The sequence below is a fragment of the Anarhichas minor genome, unplaced genomic scaffold, assembly GCF_050575085.1.
Source record: "Anarhichas minor isolate MPS153535 unplaced genomic scaffold, ASM5057508v1 ptg000108l, whole genome shotgun sequence".
NCBI lineage: Eukaryota > Metazoa > Chordata > Actinopteri > Perciformes > Anarhichadidae > Anarhichas > Anarhichas minor.
Genome location: NW_027466554.1, coordinates 114,001 through 120,000, shown reverse-complemented (window position 1 = coordinate 120,000; position 6,000 = coordinate 114,001). Strand labels below are relative to the sequence as shown.

General features: G+C 43.3%; 1 protein-coding gene and 1 long non-coding RNA gene across 2 annotated transcripts in view; both read right to left on the bottom strand.

Annotated features, from left to right (window-relative positions):
- The window catches only part of zbtb11 (zinc finger and BTB domain containing 11), a 13,007-nt gene extending 12,963 nt beyond the window's left edge, over positions 1 to 44 (bottom strand). Inside the window, 1 exon segment of the mRNA XM_076082859.1 lies at positions 1 to 44. This exon segment is cut by the window's left edge and continues 478 nt beyond it. The gene's annotated coding sequence lies outside the window, so the exon portion shown is untranslated.
- A 113-nt stretch (positions 45 to 157) lies between these two features.
- Positions 158 to 2,115, bottom strand: LOC142939726 (uncharacterized). The gene is made up of 2 exons (XR_012950131.1): positions 1,703 to 2,115; positions 158 to 1,282 (listed from the first exon to the last, which is right to left on the bottom strand). It is a non-coding gene; the product is annotated as an uncharacterized LOC142939726 (long non-coding RNA).
- Positions 2,116 to 6,000: the final 3,885 nt, after the last annotated feature.

The following is a 6,000-nucleotide window of genomic DNA, read 5'->3' as shown; positions in this document are numbered from 1 at the left end:
GTAACCGTCAGGGTAGACTTGCCCGAACAGACAAAATGGCTGCTGCACAACCGGAAGTTCCGTCATCAGTGGCGGAAGTGCGTCGTTAACGTTGTCTGCCACCAGAGGGCGCAATGTGCCAACTTATAACTTGTTATAGCCGGAAACAGGCTCCAGATTCATTTCTTATTTAAGTTTATTGTTTTTATTGATCATTTAATCTTGATTAATCGTTACGATTATTTTGTTTCTTATCTATTTTTTATTGACATTAATATCTTAATTCACCATTTTTCTTATATACATTTTTTATTTTTATTCTAATAAATATATATTTTTTTGTAACTTGCATTAATATCTTAATTTATTGTAGGACATTCTTGTTTTGTTTATCTTTTATTTTATTTTCATTAATATCTTAATTTATTATTATAATCTCTTTAATTCATTTTTATTAAAATCTTAATTTAAGCATCTTTTATTTTTTATTATCTGACAAAAGACGACAAACTGCTCGTAGATCAGCTCATGAACAATCGAAGTGCGTTTATGTTTTGAACAGAAAAGTTTGTGTTCGATTAAAAGACAATAATAACTGTTACTGTGTTCTAGCTTCATGTAAATAAAACTATTGTTTATATTACAGTAACAATGATTACTAAAGTGGATTCAAGAGAAAACACAGACAGACTGTTTAATTAAAACGTACAGATTGATTTGACATTGGCTTATTAGTATTAGCAGAAATATATAAATGTTTTTAGATTTATTTCAGATCTAAAAACTAACTGGTTCATTATTGTTCTGTGATCTGCCTCGCCTCTACCCCCGCCACCCACAAGTTGTTGCCCCGCGGCCTGTTCCGAGGGCTGACAGACCTGACGATGGGGTGCCTCACGGCGGGGGCGGCTGGAGACCTCGCGTCCGGCGCCAACGGGTGAGCGCCCGCCACTCGGAACCATAAAACCAAGTCCCGGATTTCACCCGGGGGACATTCTGGAGGTATTGTGGCCGGGTGATGTGCCTCGTTGCTGGGGAGGTATGAGCCGAGAGTGGCGGGGTGTTATGGAGGTATATTTTATTTATTTGTATCCATCTAACCATAACCCTGCCCTAACCATAACCATAACTTCCACTAGGAAGCCACGTCCCCACCCAAACCTAACCCTTAAGAGAGTCACGGTTACTCCCGGATTTTACACGCGGGCCTTTGTGGAGGTATTGTAGCCGCGTAATGTTCCTCGTTGCTCGGCCTGGATGAGCGCGTTTCTGCCGGAGACAGGCGGCGTGTTGTGGTAGTATTCTGACCGCGTAATAGGGAGAAGGAGAGGCGGTGGTGGAGAGGGAAAAAAGTGTTAAAATGTTGATTAGAAACGTATTTCTAATAAGTCAATGTAATAAGTCAAACACAAACGTAATCGGGGAGAAAATACGTTTTTAGTCAAACGTAATTGAGAATGCATTTTAGTTTTGGGGGAACGTAATTTTTAGGAGACAGTGCAGTGAGGTTCTGGCTAACAGCTGTCTGAAGCCCTCTTATTTACGTCGCCACCTGAACACCAAGCATGCCAGTGCAAGTCAAAAGCCCCTTACATTGTTTATATCGAAATTGGAGGAGTTACAAAACAGCCCAAAACAACTGCAGTCTCATTCATGTGTTGGGTCTACAAAACACGCACTGCGGGCTTCATATCTGGTCACAGAATAGCAGGAAAGGGGCTACCTCACACAATCACTGAAGACGTGTGCTCGCCAGCTGCCAAAGAGATGGTGGAATGTATGATGGAGAGAGAGAAGCAAACAAGTTGGACATGATCCCGGTGTCCAACAACACTGTGTCGCCGCATCGATGCTTTGTCCGAAGACATCCTGGCTACATTAGTCGGTCGCGTGAAGAAGAGTGAGTTCTACTCTCTGCAAGTAGACGAGTCTACAGATGTGGTTAATCTGGCCAATCTTCTGGTGTACGTCCGTTACCTTTTCCAAGGCACGGTGCAGGAACTTTTTTATCTTGTAAACAAACGCCACGCGCGAGCAAACTGTTCTCTCATTGGTCCGATTTTTATGCGGCTATAAATAGGCTCTGTTGCTTTTTTTTTTAAAGGTGTGGGGGATTGGGGGTGCGTGAACCCGGTCGGGATGTAGAAGGGGGTGCGTGGCCTAAAAAGTTTGGGAACCGCTGCTCAATATGAACCAGTCCCAGTTTAGTCCTGATCCTCTATCAGACATGCAGGTTCACCAGAACCTCCTTCAGCTCAGACTCCAGCAGAAACCAGTCCACCTTGGACAGACCCAGATCCTCCAGCAGAGACTGGTCCAGGAGCACCGGAGGGAGGAGGAGAGCTCAGCTCCCAGCAGCAGCAGCAGCGTCTCCTCCTCCTCCTCTTCCTCCTCCTCTTCCTCTTCCTCCTCCTCTTCCTCTTCCTTTTCCTCCTCCTCCTCCTCCTCCTCCTCCTCCTCCAGGAGCAGAGCTTCTCCTCTCTGCTGGAGACCCAGGACGTATTGCTGGACCCGCTGGAGGGAAGGGAGGCACGGGAGAACCAGAACCAGGACTGAGAGGGGCAGACTGTCAGACCCTGCTGCAGTAACATGAGAGGTTTCTAAAGAGTCTGGTGCTCAGAGACACTACCACTTTAGTCCACAGGGGGCGACAGAACCAACACAAAGTTAAAGTTCCTCGTAGCTTTAAGGAAACAGGAAGCTCAGAAACTTCACAGTCAGTTTTAAGTTGCTCTTTTATTGTGGATCAACCTCCCACCTCTCGTGCTGCGTTCAAGACAAATCAGAACTCCAAAATATCCGACCCCTTCCAGAAGAAGTACAATGTGACGCCACTAAAAGTCAGAGTTCCTGCTTGTGAACTCAAATCCATCAACCTCAAACATCCCGTCACACAACAACAACACCGTGAAAGGTGAGCCTTCAATGTCACGTACATTTGTCTGTTTTTAAATCTCACAGCGGTCCGTAGATTGAACTCGGCCTCTCTGAACTACTCTGAGCTGCTGCTCATCCATGTGTCACATATAGAGCTGACATCAAACACTGCATTCACTGCATTCACTGCATTCCACTGAATGTGAATGCAAATATGTATTTGACACAGTTCTGTTGTCATGTCTCTGACCTTCTCTTTGAGGCCTGAAATAAACCCTGAGTGAAGCTGTAAGTCTTTCCTCTGTCTGCTGGACTCTTCATGGCGCATACACAGAGATAAACTAAACAGGTGTTATCAGGTCTACTATCAGGTCTACTATCAGGTCTGTTGTCGTTTAACTTCCCACACAAAAGTTGATTCAGTGTTTTAGATTCACTCTCTAATGAGGCAGAGATGTAATATCTTTATACTCTGTTGCACCTCAACACAAGTCAACCAGACGTCAACCTCTGGTTCTTTAAAGTTCTTCAGTGCTTCATGTGTTAAAGCTGCATTCTCTCTAGTGTCCACCAGGGGGCGACTCCTCTGGTTGTATAGAAGTCTATGAGAAAATGACTCTACTTCTCTCTTGATTTATTACCTCAGTAAACATTGTAAACATGAGTTTATGGTCTCAATCTCTAGTTTCAAGTCTTCTTCAATACAGCATGATGTTCATTTAGTACATTATGGTCCATTTAGAGTCAAACAGACCATAAAGCAGGGGATGCTTTAGGGCGGGGCTACACAGTGATTGACAGGTCTCTACTATGGCGTTCGGTTGTACAAAAAGACACAGAGGAGTCAGCTGTTTTATTTCTGTTTCCGCTAGTGTTAGGGCCGCATCTTTTGGACACAGAGAGAAATCGCCCCCCCCTCTCTGCAGCCATGTGCTCTCAATCGCCTCCAAAACACAACAGCAGGTTTAAGTCAAAATCGTATTGGATTTATTATCCAACAAACATAAAAAGAGTTACAAACAGTTACAAACCGAATCACACTATTAATAACAAAACAAACATATATATCTAATGAAAGTGAGGCCCCGTCCATGGTCCCGAGGAGGTCTGAGGCTCTTCTGCAATTCCAAGACCCTTTGTCCCTCCAAAGTTACATGTCTCAGCTCATCGATCAGCTCATTGATTGGCTGATGTACAACAAGCCCCTCCTTGGCTGATGACCCATTGTTTTACTCTTAACACCTCACCCAGACACTTTCCACCCCCGCTCTCAGCACAGACACTCAAACACACTCCTACAAGTAAACACACTGTGACACATAACATCCAGCACTAAACTAAACGACTTAGTTAGGTTTAGACAACTAACTATCTGAGTCCATATGGGGCAGGACACTAGCCTTTCTCTTACTGGAGCGTTAATTATGCAAAATGTTTTGACTGGTGATGATCGGTGAGCTCACCGTATGAAAATAATAGAGAGAGAGAGTTAAAGATATGAAAATGTTCTTGCACTCTGAGACGAGGAAACAGGAAGTGTAAAAATGCTGAGTCATGTCTGGTTTCAGGACTCATTCTTGCAGCTCTCCAGGTCTGAGGTCAGCTTTGTAATCGGTCCTGTCTCACTATAATGTCTCTGAACCGTTAGTCTGACCCAGACTCCTGGAGGAGATAAAGGTGTCTGACTGTCTGAGGACAAACAGCTGGAGAACTGGAGACTGTCTTATCTTTCACCGTCTCGTCCTCTCGCTGTCCAAGGACAGACAACAGAAATCACACCAGTACTTTTCCATCACACGGCTGTGAACATGCAGCTCTCACAGTTACACGAACAACATCTTCATGATTCAGAGTTTGTCTAAGTGGTGTGAACACAGAGGGGACAGTTTACCGGAGGAGGGTGACGTCAGAGCTCATGTCACCGCTCTGTGCTTTGTGGTCCGGCCGGCTGAGACATTTCACAGGTATTTACAGCAAATTGGCTGTAAAACAGCGGCCGACGGGCTGTAAAGCACCCTGAGCTCTGTGGGTGTTTACTGGAGGAACAAATCCTGGAGGTTGGTGAGAAGACAGAACAGTAGTCAAACTGTTGGACTTCTGAGGGAAACAACAGTTTTTATCATTTAAAATACATGATTTGTGTAAAATGAAGAGGGACCACTGGTGCACAGGTGAAGATAATCAGGTGTTGCGCTGCTTGCTGACCGTCAGGTGATAAAGATCGCAGTTGATTACTGCCTCCAGCAGAAATACCTGCAGGTTTGTCAGATTGAGCTGATGAACAACCAACCGGGCTTCTTTTGATTAAACTGGGCTGAAAATATTATTACCAAAGAATTTATGGACAAAAACTAACTCTCTCACTCATTTTATTGACTCATTTAATTGAAGAAATATTTGATAGACATGAGTTGTGTTCAGTTGTCATCATTGACATGATGAATTTGTTTGTCTGAGAGCTCATTAATCTAACATTTTATTGGTATGTGATGCAAATATGATGTGTTTTCTAGATACTAGTTTTAAGGTTTTACAGGTTTCAGTGTTGTGATTTCAGTTTTTTATTGAACTAGACGGATTTGAAGTCGTGACTGGACTGAAAACTGGAAACTCTGAAAGTCTGTTTTCCTCTTTCACACTCGCCTGAAGGAGATCTGACAGATGGAATCGCCTGAGAGAGGAAAAGATAAATAAAGCATTTCTGTGGAGCTTTCAGTGTGCACACCTTTGTGCCATGATGTTGTGTCATACAGTTGATCACATAACTCATGCTCATCAGATAAAACAATAATAGTAGATGTTAAAAACTACATTAATTGGTTAAGTTGAGGAAAAGATGATAGTTCGTTACGTGTGTGAACGTAGATGGACAGTAACTCTTGTTAACTAGTGATGCAGCAATCTGACTTTTTCAGTCCTGATACTGAAACCTGGTCTTTGGGTCTCTACCGATACTGAGTACCGATATGATACCGTGTTGGATCACTAATCTGTACTCTCACTGAGGAAGAGACTGGGCTCATTCTTTGATGTGTAAGACAGATTTAGCATTGTTTTACTGACAAATAAATGTACTGAATTGTTACTTATTAAAATAATAGTATTTGATACCAGATCAGCATATCATCACGACCCTCTGCCACC